A 620-nucleotide genomic window follows, 5' to 3' on the forward strand; every position below is an offset into this window, starting at 1 on the left:
CGTGCGTGCGACCCCGCCACACTGCTGAAAAAGGGGCGCGCGCGCGCCCTCCCGCGCGGCTTCCCGGCTCCTTCTCGTTTCCCACTCCCGTCCGGCCCTTTTCCCGCCGCCCTCCGGGCAGTTTGCACGGAGAGGGGTGCTCCTTTGGCTGTCGAGGGCAGGCTGTCGTACTTCCCCCTTCCCTACCACCGCCTTTGAGACGGAGAGGCGGGACTCAAAGGGATGCTCCTGCACCCCCTTCCTCCTTCCAAAGACGTTTCAGTCGCAATTGGCCCAATTCTTCGGTCTCCGACCCGCTGCAAGGACTCCAAAGTCTGGGGAATGGACTAGACCACCCATGTCCCAGGGGACAGGGAGGATACGAGACGTAACCTCTTGCGTTCGCGGTGTAGGCCAAGTGTTCTTCATCCCGAACTCGGAAGATAAGGCTCGCAAGTTATTCACGGTATTGTTCACAATTAAGTTTTTGGTTAAGAATAGGAATTTTAAAACTGTAGCCCGCTTTCCACTCGCCTCCCCCATCTAGCAAATGGAAGTTACCGGCTAAGAAGGACGCATGCGTCGGGGCGTGTTCTCGCGCTGGGACGTCCGGGCCCGCCTCTCCCAAGCCCCGCCTCTTG

Source organism: Myotis davidii, unplaced genomic scaffold, assembly GCF_000327345.1.
Source record: "Myotis davidii unplaced genomic scaffold, ASM32734v1 scaffold430, whole genome shotgun sequence".
NCBI classification, from domain to species: domain Eukaryota; kingdom Metazoa; phylum Chordata; class Mammalia; order Chiroptera; family Vespertilionidae; genus Myotis; species Myotis davidii.